The 9,468-nt window shown below is 39.8% G+C and overlaps 1 non-coding gene across 1 annotated transcript; it reads left to right on the top strand.

Annotated features, from left to right (window-relative positions):
- The first annotated feature begins 1,193 nt into the window (after window positions 1–1,193).
- Window positions 1,194–1,287, top strand: trnai-uau (transfer RNA isoleucine (anticodon UAU)). The gene is made up of 2 exons: window positions 1,194–1,231; window positions 1,252–1,287. It is a non-coding gene; the product is annotated as a tRNA-Ile (tRNA).
- Window positions 1,288–9,468: the final 8,181 nt, after the last annotated feature.

The raw sequence follows: 9,468 nt of genomic DNA on the forward strand, positions 1-9,468 counted from the left end.
TTTCCTTGAAGCTACAGATGTTCGTCATTATTGGACATCCCCGGTGATATTGACTAAGGAGCTCAATTCTTACGTGCTGTAGTTCAACGTGCGCAAAATATTCGTATCCCCTGCAAATATCGGCAAGGTCAGTGATATTCTCAACAATTTGTGCCATTGCAATTCGTGCAATTCGTGCCATACTTTTTCGCAATGTATTCTGACAAGCCAAGATCAGAGGGTCATATTTGAAAAATGGTGCATTAAAATGTCTTGTACTTCAGGATTTTGATAGTCGATTACATTGTCTCTCACACCTCGGTGTCAGAATTGTGAGACGTTTTTATAATCAGGGGGGAGGGCCGTAGCAATAAGCAGAAAGCACAATCACCTTTTTCCCATTGCAAGTCCATGTTATGGTGAGTTTTTAAAATTGGTTTGCGATTTTCTAAAATATATTCCATACAAAAATATAATTTGGACAGTCGCTATTTATTTGGATATTCCCTTTCACTGAGGATGTCTACAGTATTCCAGCCGAATTAGTACTGATCGAAGAGAGCCATCTACAGGCGAAAGGCGACATAACATCACAGCAGCAGCATTTAAGGCGGAACGAAAAACGCGAATAAGATGCCAACTTCAGCCTTGTAGCAGACCCTGGGAGGCACGCTCAAAATAATCATCTTTCCCAGTACTTCAGAGTCATATTTAGAGCGCTTTACTGCAATTTTATGTGATTGATAGGAGATGTGAAGCCATCGAGCCTGTACTGCCATTTCTCATGCTTTCTCTCAGTGTCGGAGCTGCAATTGCTGTAAAGGAGGCGACTTGAAAATGAAACGTGTAATCACCTTACAGAGGGTCTTCACGACGGGGTGCGTCAGCAAGTTCTCCATTATTGTCAATTTACTGGACTTCTGAAGAAACCTAGCTACAACGAAAATACAAACTGCACAGTTTAAGGCACATGAAGAGAAATCAGTGTGCTGATTGACTCAAAAAATGTCGCTACAAATAATCTGTCAGGCTGATTTACTTGTTCGACCACCTCCCTCCGTCCCTCTTTGCTGTTAGCACAATTCTTTCAGTTTCTTTTCTTGTATTTTCCTTGCTATTTTAGTGTTCCCCATGTGGAGATGGATCCACAACCGAAACTGTTTTCACCCTGTGTTTCTGCAGCGTCAGTCTGTATAAGGATCACATCTTGCACAGCTCCAGTGGCGCAATCGGTCAGCGCGCGGTACTTATACAGCAGTGCATAGCGGAGTTATGCCGAGGTTGTGAGTTCAAGCCTCACCTGGAGTAGTGTCTTTAGCTACTGAAAGCAACTGTCGAGTTTAGATACTCTTAGGTATTTGATGGAGATGATTTATTTATGTTTATGTTTATTTTGAGTCACAATCAAAGAAGGCTCCACAGCTGAAACATTGTGTTTCCTTCTCTTTTCAGCATGGAATAAACCTTGACTTTTCCTTTGAAGCCCATGCATGCTGACGCAGCTCCCTACTAAAATTACACAGCTGTGTACCTCCAACTGACCTGTACACAAATATATGAGAGAGGTCTACTGAGACGAGAGGAGCACTGAAGACTTGAAAAAGCTCTCGCATTAGATTCTGTGTTTTTGTTGTTCCCCAGATTTGTTTTTAATGTTCTTTTTCTTTTGAAGGTGTTGCGTTTGGTTTTTTTTTTCATAGTTGTTAGACTACTACAGGGATTTACCTAGGTTCCTGGAAGACTTCTCGTTTTGTGTTTGTTGTGTTTTCGGGTTACAACAATTTTTTTTTCTATTGATAGGACCCCACGCATTACTATGGGAGTAGTTAACTTTAGTTCTTACATTGTACAGTACCTGAAATTACCACATAAACTACTACTCTGTTTCCCTTTTTTTAAAAGGCACAAGTGAAGTTTGTTTTTCCTTGCTGCTGATTGGTAGCTACAATGGGTCAATTGCAATAAACTTATATACAATAAACTCCGCTGAAATTTGTCAGCAGCTCTGTACTAAACCTGTTCTCGATTGCAACAAACCTAAAATAACAGCTGCTGCCCATTAGATGTTACTGCATTAGGAGTCTAGCTTAAACCACCTCTTCATAGGTTTTAAGCAACTCGGTAGCGGACTAAGCAGAACAATTGATCACATTAGAACTGTCTTGAATGTAATGGAAATAATGTACTCATTAATTAACAAGCTTATGCACCACTTGCTTGAAAATTATTATTATATTTAACTAAAATTGCTTTCCAGACACCACAAATATTCACAATGAATGTTATCATAACACATTTTTAGTAATACAAGTGTTATTTATTAATAATTAAGTTCCATGTATATCTTTATTAGTAGCTGTATTACAAGTAATGCATATACAGTCTTTATTACAGTTAGTTTTCAGTTATCCTGGGGAGGGAAGAGAATGGAAATTAAGGAAATAAAAATTTAAAGGGCTTAAGTCTTCAATGTGTTCTGTCATAGCTGTGTGTTGTCACATCTGTCATATCTGGGTGTTAATTTAGTATATTTGATGTATTATTTATTGTGATTTGACACTACACTTGTATTTGACACTACACTACACTTCTCAGGAGAAAGCAGTACGATTTTTTTTTTATTTGAGGGTACAGAAATTGTATTGTATGGCCAAATGTAAGGTTACGTTAAGAAACCCTTTTTGTTACCTTTTGCAATGTTATTTATTTAAGACAGTTCTTCGGAATAGTGTCCCTTACGTATCTGTGACTGTGGTCCAACAATAACGGTGCTGAAATAGCCGGAATGTGCGGGAAGAAGATGGAGATGGAACAGGAGGCTTATTCAGTCGATAGAAAGGTTGTGTAGGACTGAACACACTGCGGTTATGGTATTGGGTTTAAGAGCATTACGATCCTACAGTCTCCTCATCCGTAATCAGATGCGTTATCCAATGCGCCACTGGCCCTTGTACCGCATTCCTCAAGTGCACCACTGTGAGCTTGTGCCGCTACAATAATACATCGCCCCAGTGCAAATTTTCTCAATTAGGTGCACGTTTTCTATGTGTATTTAGTTAATAAGTCTTTCATTTTGTCTGTTTTAAAAATTGCATCTCTTTAAAACAGACAAACGAGTTTATGTGTCGCGCTGAAATTCACACATGAGGGAATTCAAACGAAAAAAATCACAGAAAAGATATCGCGCTTAAAAAGAAATCCAGAATGGAGACGCTGGTGATAGAAAACAGAGCTTCATACGATGCATGAGATGCTTTACCTCTGAACTAAACTCGGCTCTTTAATCGTGTTAGGAAAAGTGAATAGCCAACAGTGTACATTTTAAAAATCAAAGCAAGACAATGAGACACGAAGAGAATTCGGAACACGAGCCTCTCCTTCATTGTTTAACGAGCTTTTGATGAACGCCTAAGTGAAAGACAAATTCACTATTTTCACTTTGTGATTAAAAAACACTTTTATCACACGTTAAGCACTCCTGATGGTGTCGAATAGTTCTCTTTTCTACCCTCATCATTTGAGGATCCCCAGCTAAAATATCTTTTTAAACTACAATAAAATTGCAATATTTTGAATACTATTTAAGTTTACATAGTCACATTCTCGGTGATATTGACTTAGGCGCTCAACTATTAACTTCTTGTAGTTTGACTTGTGCCAAAAGTTTGAAATCTGTGCAACTATCAGGATGCTTAAGGACATCCAAAGAAACCCCATCACATTTAGGGGAGACGGTGTTGAGGTCGGATTAATTTGAAATGCGTCTCTGGGGACTTTTGATTTACCAACGTTATGTTTAACTGAAGGATACGCTGACTGACTGTGCCATAGAAACTAACGCACATCACCTTTTTTCTACATTCACAGGTTTTTGGCTAAGGACAAAAAAATCGTTTTCGTTTCCTTGCCAGCTGGCAGTAATTCCTCTGCACTGACAAAACAGATGAGTATTTTATCTTTCACAATTTGTATGGATTTTTTTAAAAACAAGTTGTTCCAAAAATTAAATGAACACTTCCATTAAATTTAATGTAGAACCATGTTGCTGTCCATAATGATAAACTGTGCGGCAAAAGAGGAAGAACGGCACCAGTGGGATTCAAACCCACAATCTCCTGTTTAGTAGGAGGTGCTTTAACCAACTAAGCCACAACATTCTCTCACCCTACTGTTAATCCCGCATCAGCAGGGTCAGCTTGTCGGCACGCCTGTCTCCATTTGGTGGTTTGAGCTGACGCTGCCATGACGTTCCCATTAAATGCGACCGAGAATACTCCAACCGGCGCGCTGCTTTGCCTGCTGTCGGAGAACTAAGCCACGGCACTGGCATCAAATATCCCTTTTACAGCCACTTGGACACATCTCAATTGCTCTGAGACACCTGCATTCAGTGTGCGCTGAGCAAGTGACGAGAAATGGCTTATGTCCAAGGAGCTCAATTTGCTTTTTATGTTCAATGGGGTGTCCACTACAGCCGGCACTGAAGCGCAGCACAGGCTCTGTGGTTTGACATCTCCCAAGGTAAATGTTGAAATTGTAGGTGGAAGAGGAAAATTACCCTCGTGTATGGGGAAAGAAGCCAACTCATGTCTGGAAGGGGCTAAAGTGTGTATGGAGGTGTCCTAGTGGTTAAAGCAATAACTTCTTAATACATTATACTCTGCACAAGTAGGTTTGAACCCCATCCTTGTCGAGGAAGGGCTTTGACACATTTTGACCTTTTTAAACTTGGTGTGCTTTCGTATCATTTATTCGCTCCTATACTGTAACAGTAATATTTCTAGATGTGCATGACCATGGTAGGCTGACAGCAGGAACAGCAGGAAGCAGTGACAATATCAGAGGTGTCTGCAGTGTGTTGGTTTGTGAGCAACAATAAAATAACTTGACGTGGAAGCAGGTGTGCCTGCATTAACACAGCTCCATCGAGCCGAAAAAGTAACACAAGAACCGACTTAAATTCAACAGCGAGTTTCTGTAGCTGAAAACAGAAACTACTTCACGTCAGGAGTGAACTCACAACCTCAGCATAACTCCGCTTTAAAAGCACCCCAACCTGACCAATCGCGCTACTGGAGCAACACAGCACAGTAGCACATTTTCCTCAGTGCTTATTCCCTAGCCTACCAGCTTCAAGACTTTTTTAAATCGATCGAAGATTCATTGGAAAAGGTTTGTCGATTGTTTAGGTGGGAATCACACCCGGATTCACTGCTTTCAAGGCAGCTATGTTCATCATTATACCCAGGACTGGCGCCAGGTGAATGATCTGTAGGGGGGCATCTGAAATCCTGAGGGGGGCAGTGATATTTTGGTTTAAACAGAGCCGTTGCAAGCATCCAAGTGAATTCTCGCAAGCATGCCACTGATTAGTATTTCATGTCAGAAGATAACGACAAGCAATCTGGTATTTAGCGATGAAGAACAGTTCCACGTTCATCAGAACTCACGTGATTATTTTTGCCTGGAGCACCAACCATGTGTGTTCATTTTTGGAACAACATCAACAGTAACGAGGTTCTGAATCATTAAGAAATCATTGTAAAACCAACAGAAAGTACAAACTTCTATAACTACAGTCCTAGTTATATAACAATTATAAGTATAAGGATAAACTACTGCAAGGCATTGGTCCATCTGAGCAAATAAGGTCGTAATAATGTTGACATCCCAAAACACAGACACTATGTAACATGCTGCTCCTAGACAGATAGCCCTCGTGCACATCAAACAGTCCGATGTAGTAACTGCGAATTCGGGGTTAGTGTAGTTATCTGACCATTGACAAAGTACAACTATTTTTTACGGCGCAAGTTAAGTAAGTGAAAGTGTTCAAAAACTTTTTATCCAAACCTTTTATCCAAAACTGAGGGGGGTGGAACTGTTCAGTTGAGGGGGCGATTTTGGCATGCCAGTAACATTTTCACAAAACGTCCTAGAGTTACAAAAACACTTACTTTGTGTATAAAGTGCATTGTGTACACACTGTAAGTTCACAAAGCGAGAAATACTGCTCAATATGGGATCCTGTCCAGGAATATCAGGGCTGTAGGGGGTCAGATCTATAGATGTAGTAAACACATTAGTGGAGACGGTGTGTCTGCTCTCTGTGTGAGAGCCGGACAGGAGGAATAATCTGTGGTCTGGGAAGAAGAGACCCTCGTTGGAAGAGCGGCATTCCTCACAGGAGAGATTGAAAAAAAAACTTTTTCAGGGACGCTGATTTTTCTCCTTGGGGGAATTAAAAGCACTTCTAGGGAGTGACCTCGTGGTGCAACGGTAGCGCATCTGACACCACATCAAAAGGCTGTGTGTTCAAATCATGTTGAGATTGGCTGATGTATTTTCAGGTTCAGCTGGTGGTGTCCAGTTTTATCTGTACACCACATAGATAATCTAAATGAAATAACAGAGCAGTACAGAACACGCATTCAGGAAATTACACAGCAAAGCATTTTGAACACGACAAGAGAAAAGGCACACTGCACATCCGTGAAACATCACGTCCGACTTTAAAGACAGTTACATCACAAAATGTAACAAAATGTTATTACAGGTTCAAGCTAACCTGAAAGTTACAGAGTTTTAGGTCACTTTTGTATTAAATAAAATAAATATTATTTGCCCTTTTTTAAATTGTGGATGAAATCCACTCCCATGTACCAAGACCTTACAGTATATTCATGTTAATTAAAATGACCAACGCTATTGGACATTGGCTGGTGCTTTTTGTAACGATTTGCTATTTCATGCAGGAAAACCCGACCCAACGTTTGCTTTCAGGTGCGGTTCATTCACATAATGGACATCTATTTCTGAGGAGCCTGTTTTAAAATCGCACGAATCCGGTAGAAGTCAATCCTACAATCTCATGATGCAAAATCAGATGCGTTATCCATTAAACCACTGGCCAATCATGTAACTGAATTGCACCATAGTGAGTTTAGCGCTGCAACTAGTAATACACCACCCCATCTAAAATTTCTAAGTGAGAAACGTGTTTTCTACATTTTTATCAGTTTTAAAATATCATATCTTTAAAACAGACAAAGGGTTTGTGTGTCACTCTGAAATTCTGATTGATTTAGAATTCAAAGAAAAAATGTTTTCTTCAACAAGGCAGTGAAATTATGACATCTTCACTCTACTTCTCTCTTGTAGTAAAGCAGACCTTGCAGTGTGAGCATTTGCTACAGTAAATTAGGTCATGTATCATGTTAATCATGTTATCACTTCTTCAAAACAAAACATTTCCTGGTGCACGTTTTCTCCATGAGAAAAATACATTTTTCCCTTACATGCTTTCTCGTTTTTTTTCCATCAGAGTACAGAAAGAAGAAAAAAGGGAAAAGCAGTGTCGCAAAAGAACTCCGTCACCCTTGGGAGATGTCAAGCTCATCGGATATGAAAAGTGCCAATAAAAGCAATTTCTCTTCATTTATATTAGCTTCGGGGCTGCTATTGTGTGTGAGGAGGCAACTTGCTCAGCGCTTACTGAATACAGGTATGTTTTGAGTGTCATGCTGATATAAATATAAATATATAAATGCAAAAGAAACTTTTAAAGCTGATAAAGTAATTTGCATGTGGCTACAACATCCCTGGAAGAGAGATTTTATCAGTTGCACATAATCAGTATTTTTTACTTTTTGTTCAGCACTGGAAATATATTTTTTTAAGTTTTCTTAAGAAGATCTCATGAAGTATTGCCAGGACCTACCTTTAGCACTCAATAGCGATATTAATGGAGTAGAAATGAAAGATAAATTGATGATCTGAGCTAAAATAGTCCTTACGCGCCTCCTGTAACAGTGTTCGTATTCATAGCAAGTAATATTCTTTTTCAACCCCAAACGTTGCTATTGCATTAAGCTTTGTGCGACCATTAGAGGTTTCGGTAGCTTCTGGAGAGCGCACTTTTCCAAACTGAAACCTATAAGAACATTATTCAAGGTACACCATGTCCCAGAATCTTTCATCGGGACTAGGATTAATATCAATGGAAAGCACTTCAAGATTTAACTGAAATATTAAAAGAGTAGGAAAGCATTTAAAATAGAAAAAATCAGTTCAGATGATATTTAATTTTTGACAAAAAATGGGCACATACTGTACATCAGCTCAGTGAGCAGTGCGAGGTGCTCTCCTGGAGATGATGTTAAATTAGTTAAAATCATGTGATAGTTGAAAAAGCTTAATACTTAGTGAAACAGCCAGCACAAATGGTTGCATTTGTGATTATGTCACTTCTCTACTATAGCAGCGTCGATAAAAGACCCTCTGAAAGCAGTAAAGCACTGCACAACTGAATTCGTTGCTATTTGGAGAAATCCACAAACTCGTGTTTTTCATGTGTTTTAAAAGAGAGCCATACTCACCGACAAAATAACGACACTGTAGCTGATTTTTTCCGAAGCACAGTTGACCTTTCTGAGCCAAATGATGAAGCTCACCCAGTGAATACTATAGCAGAAGGTGGAGGAAAGTGCAACTTTGTAACTACTGCAACCACAGGAACAACTGCAAGAAGCAGAATCAATTTCCCATCGAATGGTGGTGTTGTCTGAGGTACGAGATGTGAACGTGTGCAGAGAATCCCACAATCTCTTCAAAACTTGGATAAAGTATTTCTGATGGAGCGCTGTGCGCAAAGATTGAATAAGCTTTGCTCCTGCCGATGATTCTGCGTGAAAAAGCACAGCATTCAAGTTTCACAGACAAATGCACCATGCCTACAAAACCAATTTTAAAAACAATTGCGGCACTCTACGATTCACACCGACTCAAAAGTGATCACGGCAGATGTTGTTCCCTGCATAATGCTGAAGGGACCAAAGAGCATTGCTGTTGGGAACACAAAATGAGGCTTTTTTATGCCTTGATGTTAAGCTGACAAAGACTATCTTGAAACACCTACAGATGCAGCCATTCAAAGTGCGCGTTACAGACACGTACCGCAGGTGACGTCGCTCAGTATGACGCAAGATGACGCGGGGCACCGCAGTACGTGATTGGTTGACCGACAGGGGCACTCGTGGTCCGTTGGTCTGTCGTAGAAAGACAGTAAACGTCTTTGCTGTGCCCGTTGTAGGTATTGAATTTTACCACTGAAGGGAAATCTTAGTAGCTGAGCATAAAAAGAATAGGAGCATACTGTAACGCGTGTGAAGGTCATAAACGATATTAATTTTGGAACATAAACATACAGTGTATAGCTGGTCTTGGTACTTTAAAGAAAAAAATACACACCAGTATTCCATTTCTCCCTAAACATTTTAAGCTTCGAAGTCTTTAACTAACGCGATACCGGAGTCAACAAGCATACTTTTAGAATTTGATTAAAAGGGAATATAATATGGAATCGCGTATCTAAAGAATTTAATAATGGTATTCGTGTGCTGCGACAGGGCTGTGTAGGGCTGTTTCGCCTGCCTGTTCATGTGAGCTGTCTTGTAGACGTGACTACCAGCTGACAGGTTGTGTTTTCGA

Source organism: Atractosteus spatula, chromosome 10 (genome assembly GCF_055471065.1).
Source record: "Atractosteus spatula isolate fAtrSpa1 chromosome 10, fAtrSpa1.hap1, whole genome shotgun sequence".
NCBI classification, from domain to species: Eukaryota; Metazoa; Chordata; class Actinopteri; order Semionotiformes; family Lepisosteidae; genus Atractosteus; species Atractosteus spatula.